Genomic DNA, 13252 nt, shown 5'->3' on the forward strand with positions numbered 1-13252 from the left:
TTTCTATAATTTTCACAAAAAAAAAAAACACTTATACTTTTTCTAAAAAGATAGAGATTCATGATAAAATAAATTTTTAAATATTAGATTTATTTACAAGTCTGAATATCCGTCCGATCTACTAGGTCTGCACTCATGGACAGTTTGGACAAAAAAAAATTCACATTTGACCAAGACAAACCTAATTCGTCAAAATCCGTCTATTTCTAAATCAGGTTTAGAATTTATAAATGAAGTGAATTGGTTTGGCTCGACTCACTCTATTAAATTTATATATTAAATATTTTAAAGTATAAATTTTAAAAATTTATTATCATATATATATATATATATATATATATATATATATATATATATATATATATATATATATATATATACTTTTTTAGGTAAACTTTATTGAGGTTGAACATGAAATTTTCATTTTAAATCCGAGTATGAACCCAACCCTATCATCTAAATCAATAGATGTGGTGATTTGAGTTGAACATTTTTAGATGAAAGCCTTTTGGGACGGACTTGAGTCCAATCTAACCCGGTCCATAAATGGGTGTGATATAGGTACAATATTAATATGATATATTAGGTTCTCTCTATCACATCATCGATGACGTTTTTATTTTATATTAATATTTCCAATCAATAAGTTAATTATTAACATCCAACTCAATTAACAAACCTTTATTTATTTCACCTTTAAAATTTACATTTTTAATAGTTTGACAAGAAAACAACCTTTAGTTTATAGTCAGAACCAATCTGAGAAAGTTAACTACAAGTTCTGTATGAATGGGGTTATGTTTAGAAGAAAAAGGGCGAAAGAAGATGCAGAAAACCATAGGATAAAGATGGTGGATAAACTGCCACCTAAAATGGCAGGATTTTTTTTTCCAAATCCAAATGGATTTTCCCTTCCAAATATATACTTAAAATTTAATAATAAGGATTTACATTCCATACTAAAGTAATTCAAAGAGACTATATAATATAAGGCAATACCAAAGAACCGTAACTTAAAATCATTTGAATCATTTAAAATGGTTGGCAAACATTTTATTGTATTGGGGTTTTTATCTCTTCTCTTCATCAGTAAGTTCAATTCTCTTTTTTAGTTCAATATTGTTTTCGTTAATTTTTCCTTTTGCATGTAAACTCTACTCTTTATTATTTATTCTTTTCCTCCCCTCCTACTAGAAAGGGATGCATTGCCTGTAAATATTATTTTTATTAGCGTATAATTCATATCATATACATTTTTTCTTATATATAAATGTAAAATAAGTAGTTAACTGGATAAAAAAAACAGAATCAATGGTGCATTTTAAATTCATTTGGATGAATTTTTGTTATTGATTTCAAATTTAATATTATAGTAATTTTTACAAAAAAAAAAATATTAGTCAAATTCAATGACTCTGTCTTCAATATATGCAGGTTCAAAAAATGCAAAAGGTGCTTATGAGACTGCTAAAAAACCAATAGCTAATTTCAATTGCAATGAACCAACAGATTGCGATGCTGCAAATAAATGTCCATGTGCTTCTTGTACTTGTATCAATAATCAGTGTCTTTGTAAACCACCAAAACATGCATGTATTTTTTACTTGCTTATCTTTTTTTTTCTTTATTATATAATTGTAATTTGATAAATTCGATGTACTATTTCTCTCATATATTAATAAATTTGGTATTAGTAATTACTAAATATTAATTATTACAATGGTTTAGTGATATAATGATATAAAGGTCAAATTGGAGCATTCGAACTTGGGACCTCTCACACCCACTAGAATTGTTACAATGGTTTAATGATATAATGTAACAATAGTCGAATATCAGTAATGTCTGTCTCTAACTAAGCTTTATCAATTTTCCCTCCAAAAACCTCCCCCACTTTCTCTACCCTAAATTAACTCTGTCTGCCACCCTAACTGACGATTTTGATGTTTTTGCTTCAATTCCATCAAGTTAATTCTGACTTCTTATATTCTGTTGATATTCGCGGCCTCTGTAGGGTTTTAATTAGCTTGGGTTTTTCACTTCGTTCTGTTGACGAATTTGGGCGATGACGGTGATGCAGAAATTAAACCAACCGAGGATAACTGGAATTACAATTTCAATCTTACCTTACCGATACGATTCTCAGAAGTTTCACACTTGGTTACCTGGTAAAGTTCTGGTTTTTCAGGGCACTGTGTTCGATTTAGGCAATTTTTTTTGTTTTTTATTGAACTCGAATATTTGATATGTATTTAGTGGATCTTATAGCATTTCAGGGCAGTGTCATATTGTTGACGTTGAGTGTTTGTTTGTCGGACCTGCGCAAGGGTGGTTTGAGTGCATTGCAGAATCTCATTTGTCTTCACTAGGTCAGTGTCCATTTCCTCTTTATTCAGGTTGAGTAGGCGAATGGCTTCACCAATCTGTTCGATGGAACACTGAGAGGAGGAGGAGATAAGGTCATGAGCTCCGGTCAGCTCAGAGGTCAGTTGGGAGAAATATTGATTGACCTCAGTAGAGGTGGCATATGTTGAGTTCACAGCTGATAAGGCATTGAGTTGACCTTGGATGGAGTTCATATGATTTACCATCATTAGTTGGAGTTCGGCCAGCTTCACTATTGACTCTTGCTTGGGCTGTTGAGATGCAAAGGATGTCATGACACTCATCAAGTCTTTGAGACCCTTAATTTCGGTCAGGAGCTGAGTGACAAAGGAGAGTTGAGTTGGCTCAATATGAACAGACCCAACAGTATCAGCATGAGTTTGATGAATATCCTGAAGGAGAGCTTGAGCTGAGTCAATAATTTTCCTGCCAGACTCAGAAGCATGTAGGTAAGCATAGGATTCATCAACGTTTTGCTCAGGGGACGGAATTTTGTCAGCACCGGATGGAGGAGGTGTTTGGTGCTGAGAAGTAGAGGTGCCAGCTTGGTCAGCAGCTGCACTTTTATCCAGGTCAGCAGCAGGAGCTGACTGGTTTTCATTCTGCTTTGAAGGAGTAGGAAGAGATGAATCAGCAGAGATGTTGACCTGCTCAGTGTTAGTCTGAAGTTGAGTAGATTTTGAAGGTTGAGGTAATTCAGAATTGACTTGAGCAGGGCTTTCCTTTGCCAACTTGTTGCCTTGAGCAGTAGGGACTTCGAGCACTTGCTCGGCAGAAATAGGACCCTGAGGAGCTTTGGGGTCGGCTTGTTCCTCAGCTTGAGAAACAGAGGCTTGTTTTTCCTTTATTTGGTCCGGAGTGGGCTCAGTGATAGTTGAAAAGAATTGAAACTGAAGCTTGGTGAGGTCAGTGATTGGATCCCTCAGCGGAGACTCATCCAATAGGTCGATGAATTTTGGTTTCAGAGCCTTACGTTTGAGCCGCTTGCCTGTGCTGTCCTTGTTTGTTTGAGGAGAGGGATCAACAACAATAGAGTCAAGGGACTCAGAGGCGGAGTTAGGTCCAAGGTCAGCATCAAAGCCTTCGACAACCTTGTCCTTCATTGGTGGCTCAGCTGGGTTCTCAGTTTGCTCAGCTGCAACTTTCACACTCGGCTCAGCAAATCCCGTCTTATCAGCTTGAAACTGACCTCCAGTATTACCCAGTTCTTCCTCCTGGTCAGTAGGAGTCTTTTAAAGGTCAATTTCTTGACTTCGTACAAAGTGTGATTCAGGAGTAACCACGAAGTCAAATGGGTTAGCTTCGATCAGCGTCAACCTAGAGGTTTTCTTCCTCTTCAGAGGCATTTCAGGGGTTTCCTCACTTTCTTCCTCAGGCTCAACTTGCCTTTTCTGTTTCTCTGCTGACTTAGATTCCCCTTGAGCTTGCTCAGCAGCAGCTTTCTTCGCACTAGAGATTATCTGAATCTTCTTCGGAGCTGTGTTAATATCTTTGGAGGAGGATTGGTCAGCTTTTCTCTTTTTATCCTGCCTGGTGAGGTCAGCGGGTTCTTTGTCACCCATCACTTTCTTTCCTTTCTTGGTCAGCGCATCCTGTGCTGCTTCAACCATATTATCCCCTTCAATCATATTATCCCCTTCTTCATTGTCATCAGTGGGATCTTCTTCTACCATAGCCCCCTTTCCTTTCTTTGGCTTAATGGGTTGGTTGTAGGCTAACCTGAACAAAATGGCAGCAGTGATTTCTGTACCCCAGATTTCAATTTCTTTGACTAAGCTCACCTTGTGATCCTGAAGTATCCTGGTGATGAGGGAGCCCATCCTGAGTGACCCGGTACTTCGTTGGAACGCACCGATAAGAAAGACGTGCATATTGAGTGGTTTGTAGGTCAGCATGTGCCAAATGAAGCACTGCTCAAAATTTGAAGCTGATGAGGAAGAGTTGACCTTGGGGAAAAGGAAGTTGGTCAGGATGTAGTGAGCCATTTTCTGAGGCTGACCCATGCAAGTACTGACGATTTCTCCTTTGTGGTCCTTTGGTTTACAGAACTCAACAGGGTAATCAATTCGCGAGTAGTCGTTTGTGGTCCTGAGTTCTGAACCTTTCGCCGTTAGTTTTAAAAGCTTAGCGAGGTAGGACGGAGTGATCGTGATGTCCTTGCCTTTGACTTTAGTGACTAAGTGGTCAACATCATCTTTGGCAACTTTGAGGTTCATATAGAATTCCCTCACTAACTGTGGATAGGTGGTACCGGGGAGAGAGAAGAGCTCGGTCCAACCATTTTTGGAGATCCACTCACAAAAGGGTTTTTCATCTTTTACAAAGCCATCGGAGAACCATCGGGAACGGATGACTTTACAGTTCTTTACGTTCTTATAGACTGGGAGGAAAACCTTCTCCTTTGGCTGCTTGTTTTTCTTCTCCTTCTTCTTTCTTGAAGGTGTTGCTTAGTCAGCTTTGGGGTTTTTGCTCGGAGTGCTGACCTTGGACTGGTCATGCTGACCTTATTCGTGAGACTCAGAAGAAGTCCCTTCATAGTCCTGCTCAGCAGGAGAGGAAGGATTTTCATCGGAGCGATTGTCGTCGTAATCGGCACCGGAGATGTTCTGAGAATCGTTAGACATGGTTTTCTTGAGGATTTTTGAGAGATTTGAAGATTAGGGATTAGAGAGACAGAATCGAATGCCAAAGATTTCAAATGTAAAGAGGGGTTAGTGGGAATTCGTCCACTATTTATAGAAGTTTCGAGTTGATCTGATAGGTCGGAATGGCAGTTTGACCTCGAGATGATCAATCGACAGTTATTTCTGGCATTTATGACACATTCGGCGCATGTGTTTTCTAATTATTATGGTTACGTCATCCTAGGTGGCTACTTAATGCGCGTGCTAGCATTTATTGTCCAAGAGGATTTAACTCAGTATCTAGAATATTAAAGCGTTTTTAACGTTCTGAGTGCACAGTTTTACGTAAAAGGGATTTTAGCATGCTTAGTATTTCAACTTATAGTAATCACTCAGTGTGTATGTCTACTCAGCGTAAGGTGATTTTATGTTATTCATATTAGCTCAGCATATCATGCACTAATCACTCAGCATGAATTAATCACTCAGCATGAAATAATTACTCAACATTCATTTAAGCGCAGAAATCTATTGGAGAGGATTAGACATACCGATAGCTTCCCTTAGTATGTTAAATTGCTCACGAGCCACGGGCTTCGTAAAGATATCCGCAAGCTGTTCATATGTTGGGACATAGGTCAGCTTGATCTCACCCTTGAGTACATGGTCTCTGATGAAGTGATGCCTAATGCTGACATGCTTCATCCTGCTGTGTTGGATTGGATTTTTGGATAAGTCAATGGCACTCTTGTTGTCGCATTTGACTTCAATTGTTTCTGTTTGTACACCATAATCCTCCAGTTGTTGCTTGATCCATAGGACTTGTGCCATACAGCTTCCAGCAGCAATGTACTCAGCTTCAGTTGTTGACAGGTGTTAGACGAGGTGCCGCGGCCTAATCTCCCGGGCGGACCGGGGGGTGGACACCTCATGGCGACGTAAGCCGTGATTGGCGCCGAAAGCAACCAATCATGGAATCAAGCTGCTCGGCAGGACCGGAGCTCGGAGATATGGAAGAGTCGCCACCCACGAATGGGAAAATGAACACCGATCCCTTGCGGGAGACCGGTGTGGGTTCGGGAAACTTAGATACGAGCCGAGAAGGCTAGCTCCTTTCCGAAGAAAGGCTACTAGGCACCCCGACATCGCCCGGTTATGAACCACCGGCCTCCTACTCAGCATGTTAGGCGATAACGGACTAATCGTATACTTCTTTAAGTTTAAAATTCATTTGAAACCTTTTCTTTCTCATTTTGGAAACCGTTTTGAGCATATATTATTGAAAAGCCACTTTAGTAAAAAATCACCCATTTACATCAGTTCAATATACATATAAAAGAGAGGGGAAGAAGGAAGAATTGATTTGTTTACAACGTGATTTACATTTCGTGTTGCGTGTTAATTCTATACTAACTCATTTCCCCCAAAACGAGTTCATTTACATGGTTCGCACCTTAATCGCCGTTGGAACAATTTAGGTACGTTTCAAAACCCCGTTTGATGAAGTCCGCCTGAATCGCCGTTGGAACGACTCAAGTGTTTGAAAACATTGAGGTAAAAACCTTTAATAAGAAAACGTGGTTAAGCATACAAGTCAATTTATTTTGTACAAATCATTTAAGAAAACGATTCAAAACTCTATTATTTATAATGAAAACGATTTTAATTACAAGGTTCGCTTAATCCGTCGTTGGAACGGACTAAGGTTTTAAAACGTGATGTTTTAAGAAATGATTTAAAATGTCAAGAAGACACTATTTATCTACCTTAGGAACCTCTAAAAAACCTTTAGTTTAGATAATTAAATTGAAAACTCTTTTTGTGATTTGTTTTCCCCTTTTCACTCAATAGACTCTTTACTTGTCATAATTACCACAATGAACATATTAAATCAAAATTCACTTAAAATAAAACCCATTTAAAATATGGACCAATAAATGTCCAAAGAGAATAAGGGAAAAGCATATACATATATATACACATGTATTTGAAAATAATGATATACATATAACTTTAGAAAACCAAGTAAAGGATGCTACTCAATAGCTAAATATATACATAATAATGAAAATAAAAGATACTAAATATACTAAAAAAAACATGTAAAATGATAAACAAAATTCATTGTTAATAAGAAAATAAACTTTATATCCCAAAATGACTATAGAAAATGACTTTCCCAAATGTACATTAAACATTAAAATAACGCCTATTTATCCTTAAAATATCTAGTAATTAATTACCTCAAAATACCCAAGTAAATAACATTTTAAAATAAAACCCAATATAATTTAAATGAATGAAAAAAGAAAATATATATACATATACTTTATCAAATTCAATTAATGAAAAATACTTTATAAACACATTAAATAACTATCTGTATAAGGTATTTAAAAATAACTTGAAAGTAAATGTTACATAATAATACATATATATACAAAGGATCAAAAGCTTAAAAGTTGAGAAAGAGGGACCAAAACATCATTTTTTACATTCTGGCAGATTTACCGACGGGAAATCCGTCGGTAAACAGCAATTACTGATAGAAACGGTAAATTACAGCAGCACTCCAATTATTTCCAGATTTATTCAAAAGCTTTAAATTAAGTCTAATTCAATCGTTTTGGATTTCCGAACTACCAAAAATGGATCATAGTCAATAACGGAAGTTCCTAAAACGACGTTTTTATTTTAAAACGTTATTTGGAAATTTCTTTTTTTAAGAAACTTATAATTACAACGTCTTTTAATACCCGAACTACCTTTTTATCGGATCACGGTTCGTATTGGGATATCAAAACGAGGTTTTTATTTTAAAACAAAACCAAATTTTATTCAACACGAGACGAAAATTAAATAAATACGCAAAATTAAATAAAACGTGTTAAATAAATAAATAGCTAAATAAATAAAATTATAACATAAAAATAAATAAAGGAAAAGAAATAAATTAAATAAAATAAAACGAGTCTAGTCCTCGGATAATACCTTAAATTCGGTATTGACGATTGAAGTCGGTTGATTTCACGAATCGTGCTTTTCCGGTGTTTTTGGTAAAATTTTAACTTTTAGGAGATTTGGAATTTTTAGGAAAAAAAATATTTTTTCCCAAAAAATCAATTTTCTCTCTCTAAAAATGTTTAGAGTGAGAAAATCTTTCCCAAAAAGCCTCCTCACAAAATGCATGGGGATCCGTGCCTTTTATAGGCATCGGATCCCCGGAGAAAATGGGCGACGCCCGAGCAAGATCGGGCGTCGCCTAAAAGGGTTGGGCGGCCGCCCAACCTCTGTTGGGCTATCGCCCAACATTTGTTGGGCGATCGCCCAACAATTGTTGGGCGATCGCCCAACAGAGTTGGGCGAGCGCCCAACGACTGCCGGACGCGCTCGCCCGACGCCTGCCGGGGCGCGTCTCGCGCTGTCGGGCGCACACGCCCCGTGGCTGTCGAGCGCGCGCTCTGCGCCGCCGGGCTCGTGCGTCCAACGGACGTCGAGCGCGCGCCACTCATAGTCGGACACGTGTGTCCAGCGGACGTCGAGCGCGCGCCCCGTGCTATCGGGCGGGCGTCCGACTGTCATTGGACGCGCGTCGGCTGTCGCTGGGCGCTCGCACCGCGCCGCTGGGCACCCGCGAGCCGCCCAATCGACGACTGCGACCCAGTGCAACTTCTCTTTCCTTATTATATATTATATATTTTTGTTTTTAAAACTTCCGGAATCAACCGTTTCAACCGTCTTGTTTACAGGTTTTCGTCACAGGTCCTCCGACTCGGTGTCTACAGTTGCCCCTACTTTCCTATTTTGACAGTGATGTGTGTGTTTTGAAAACGTTTTTTGCTAACGCAACACATGCAATGTAAAACATATAAAAGTAAAAGACACGTAAAGAGTAGGAGAAAGAATACATGACCTTCGCGCTGCGCGTTCCGGTGTCGTTCTCCGATTCTTTCCAGCCTCGCCTCTGAATCGGCCGTCGGTGGATGTATTCTCTCGGAATCTAGCGTACGTTGACTGTGGGTAAAATTGGCTCGAAAGCAACCTCGGTCATGGACCGTAGGTAAGATGGCTAAAAAGCTACCTCGGTCGTGAACCGTAGGTAAGATGGCTAAAAAGCTACCTCGGTCGTGAACCGTAGGTAAGATGGCTAAAAAGCTACCTCGGTCGTGAACCGTAGGTAATATGGCTAAAAAGCTACCTCGATCGTGAACCGTAGGTAAGATGGCTGAAAAGCTACATCGGTCGTGAACCGTAGGTAAGATGGCTAAAAAGCTACCTCGATCGTGAACCGCAGGTAAGATGGCTAAAAAGTTACCTCAGTCGTGAACCGTAGGTAAAATGGCTGAAAAGCTACCTCGGTCGTGAACCATAGGTAAGATGGCTGAAAAGCTACCTCGGTCGTGAACCGTAGGTAAGATGGCTAAAAAGCTACCTCGGTCGTGAACCGTAGGTAAGATGGCTAAAAAGCTACCTCGGTCGTGAACCGTAAAAAAAGCTACCTCGGTCGTGAACCGTAGGTAAGGTGGCTCAAGGGCAAAAAGGTTCTTTCTAACGATTCTGAATTCTTTTAAAACACCGTTGTCTGTATTTTCTCACTGGAGCTAGTGTCTTGGAGGTTCGAATGGTTTGGTAGGAATGTCTTTTTGGTTCGGAATGATTCACATTGTCGATTATTTTTCTGTTGACTGTCGTCTGTATTTTAACTGGTGCCATTGTTCTATAAAAATTGGCTGTCATCGGGAGTTCATATCTTGACAGTATTGGTCACTGTCTGGGAGAAACGCAGGCTAAAACGGACTGCAAATCGGAGGTCTGTGCGCCTGGTAATTAATTATTTACTTTTTACCTTTATGTCACATCGTACTTTTTTCACTATTTACGGGAATGTCATTCCTCTTTCCTATATAAGGTGGTGGGGTTCCATTTCAACCCCATACCTTCTCTTTCTTCTCTCTCTCTCTAGATTTTGATTTGGATTATTCTCGGGATGGATTTGGATGAATGCGATGGCACGAAAGGCATGGAGGAGGTTTACGTGAACCTTGCTAGAGTGGACCCTTTCCACGACCCTACGACGCATCTGAGCCAGACACGCTGTAACGAGGTAAGTACTTTCTCACTTTTTCGTTATTTGGTTCACATTCTAGGCTTTAGTATCCTTATCCGAACATGATTTGCATGCTAACCTTTAGATTGCCTTAGAGGACTCTAGTTAGAAAATGTGAATTTCTTTACTTACAAGTAACACTTGTTTACTTTTGTGTAAGAATGTGCGCTATATGCATTGTGAATAGTAAAACTACGACTTTATGCATGCTAACAGTAAAAATAACATGAATAGTGAACGTGAATAGTAAAAAACGTGAATAGTGCACGTGGATAGTAAAACGTGAATAGTGAAAACGTGAATAGTAAAAACGTGAATAGTGCATGTGAATAGTAAAAACGTGAATAGTGCATGTGAATAGTAAAAACTTAACTAATGCACGTGAATGGTAAAAACTTAACTAATGCACGTGAATAGTAAAAACTTAACTAATGCACGTGAATAGTAAAAACCTTAACTAGTGCACGTGAATAGTAAAAACTTTAGCTAATGCACGTGAATAGTAAAAACCTAACTAATGCACGTGAATAGTAAAAACTTAACTAATGCACCTTGTCAATGCGGACGAGAGTGGATTAAAGAATAAAGAATTAATTAAATCCTACATAAACGACCCTAAAAATTGGTCCAAATTGACCAGATGTCTCTAGGTTAGATTCTGATCGGAAAAATAACTAGTCTTAACGTGTTTTTATCAAATGCAAGCTTAGGGACCACATTTACACTTTCCTGTCTTGTTCTTTCTAGTTCCTCGAGATTTCCGGGACCACGGCCGAGATCCACGTGTGGTACTCTATGTTAGGTGCCGCGACGAGAGCCCGTGTGCGTGAGTTGGGCCTTGAGCCCTTTATTTCAGCGCTGCCCCGCACCAACGGGGTGTGTGATCGCTTTGGCCTGCGGGCCCTATGCGAGAGGTGGGTTGACTCGACCCACACGTTCCACCTTTCTTTCGGGGAGATGACCATCTCGCCCAGAGATTTCTCCTTGCTGACAGGGCTGCGGGGGAGTAGCACTCCAGTTCCCTTCTGTTTTGACATGATGCGTCCGCGGGTCGACCGCGCTAGGCTAGCCGCTTTGATTGGGCCAGGAGTTTACCCAGGCGCCAAATCCTCTCCAGCGAAGTTCATTTCTACCGCGAGCCTCTTGAGTCGCAGAGATTTTTGTGAGACGGATGACGTTGACTTGGCTGTCCGTAGCTTCCTAGTGTACACTTTGAGTGAGACGATTTTCCGCACCAAGAGCGGGAAGGTACATGCTGGTCTTATTCAGGCTTTTAGTGATTTGGACGCGGCGGCGACTTATGATTGGGCGGGAGCGGGCTTAGCCTTCCTATATAAGTTTTTGGATTTGACTTGCCGGAAGCGCAAGGACTTCGGAGGTTACACTTTCGCTCTTCTGGTATGTGTGCACCCTGGACCTGTCCTTTCTACCTTCTTCACGCTTTCCGTTCGTAACCTTTGTTTTTACAAGCAGGTTTGGGCATACGAGAGGCAGATTCTTCCTAGCAAGTCTCGGCACCGGTCACGAGTACCGAGGCTCCCACTCATGACTCGGTGGAGAGAGTTCGATTTAGGCACAGAGAAGAGACGGACGGTGGCGCGGCTCTTAGACTGGATTGACTCGCGGACTTTGGGACAGGTAAATATCTCCTAGTCATGCTAGGTTCTTGTTTGATCGGATCTGACTTTTTCTTTGTGTTTTTAGATCAAGTTTAGGTGGGACGACCTTGACTTCGGTCCCGACTATGCGTACGTGACTTTGATCCAGGAGCAGCAGTGCGTGCTCACCGGCCCTTGCGTGTGGGCCTGGTATTTGGGCGACCGAGGCATCACCGGGATTAGGGCCTCGCACTGGTCACCAGGCGAGATCCCTGTCTCCATGTTCGCGGTGCGGACCATGCCCTTGTCGGTCATCCGTCAGGACTTGACCCGTCGATTCGTTGGTAGGGAGGTGTGGATTCACGCCGGGGGTCGTGCTGCTTACTTATCGACCTGGTTGAGCGCGAGGGATGCCCCAGCGGTAGCGATGGAGGTGGACCCTATGGCAGACGTGTTTTCGCGGGAAGCCGTCGCGGCGGTCTTTGGTCAAGAGGAGGTCCCGGTGAGTGGTTCGGCCTATTTATCTTTATTCATGATATGGTTAGCGGTATTTATTGTGTTTCCATTTGCAGGATGGATCCTGGAGGAGTGCTCATTTGTCAGACTTCTTTGACGGCGCTCGAGCTCAGACCTCTGCGAGCGAGCCACCTTACTATGTCGGCGAGTCCTCCAGTGCTGCCCGACCGGAGAGATCCTCCTTGGGTGTGCCCGTCCTGGACTTCGGGAGAGATTTCGCGACCCTTTGTTATGATGAGTCCAGAGTGGCCTATGCGGGTGTCGAGATGGCTCCTCCCGTCTTCACATCGAGGGTACCATTTGACCCTTCCGACGCTTCTCGGACTACGAGAGAGACTTGTACTGACTACGTGGGGCTGTCCGGTTACCTCAGAGACCGCCTCAGCTTGCACTGTACCGACCACCTGGTATGTATCCTTGCCTTATTTTAGTGTAGTGGAATGCATGCATGTATGTATGATTTCTGTTCTTGCCTATGCTGCTTCTTCTTTTTTTTCACCTCTGTTTTTCTTCTTTTTTTTTTGTTCCCTTTTTAGAGCGATCTTCACGCCCATGAGCGGAGACGGAGTGAGTCGGTGCGGGAGGACGATGCCAGGGTTGGCCAGGTGTACCAAGAGCGGAACGACCACTGGTCGGAGGTGATACGGAGGGAGACTAAGGGTCGCCTTGCTGTCGAGGAGAGAGCACGAGTCGCCGAGGAGAGAGCACGAGTTGCCGAGGAGGCCTTATCTACAGAGCGGGCGTCACGCTTGAGGGATTTTGAGGACTACTGGGATATCCCTCCTTATTAGCCTTTATGGCTTTGTAGTAGTTTTTTATTAGGATTACCCCGATGTATATCTGATGTATAGGGAGCGGGGTGGATAGCATGTAGGCTTTTTATTGTGAAAAGTAAGGTAGGAAATGTATAACTCATGATTCATATTACCATGCATTCAGTAGATTATGATGATTCCAATCATTCTCGTCAAATATATTCATGCCTTTATTTATTTACAAACAACAGAAATACTTAGCCTCTT

This window comes from Euphorbia lathyris, chromosome 2, assembly GCF_963576675.1.
Source record: "Euphorbia lathyris chromosome 2, ddEupLath1.1, whole genome shotgun sequence".
Classification (NCBI taxonomy): domain Eukaryota; kingdom Viridiplantae; phylum Streptophyta; class Magnoliopsida; order Malpighiales; family Euphorbiaceae; genus Euphorbia; species Euphorbia lathyris.